Raw genomic sequence first — 265 nt, 5'->3', positions numbered from 1 at the left:
CAATACATGGTTTAAAATAAAGAGGGGAGTGTGTCAGGGTTGTATCCTTTTCCCATACTTATTCAATCTATATGTTGAGCAAATAATCCAAGATGCTGGAATATATGAAGAAGAACGTGGCATCAGGATTGGAGGAAGAATCATTAACAACCTGTGATATGCTGGCAACACAACTTTGCTTGCTGAAAGTGAGGATGACTTGAAGCACTTACTGATGAAGATTGAAGAATACAGTCTGCAGTATGGATTACACCTCAATACAAAG

This window comes from Orycteropus afer, unplaced genomic scaffold (genome assembly GCF_000298275.1).
Source record: "Orycteropus afer afer isolate SDZICR_OR568_19922 unplaced genomic scaffold, OryAfe1.0 scaffold00706, whole genome shotgun sequence".
Taxonomy (NCBI): domain Eukaryota; kingdom Metazoa; phylum Chordata; class Mammalia; order Tubulidentata; family Orycteropodidae; genus Orycteropus; species Orycteropus afer.
This window is presented reverse-complemented; position numbering follows the sequence as displayed.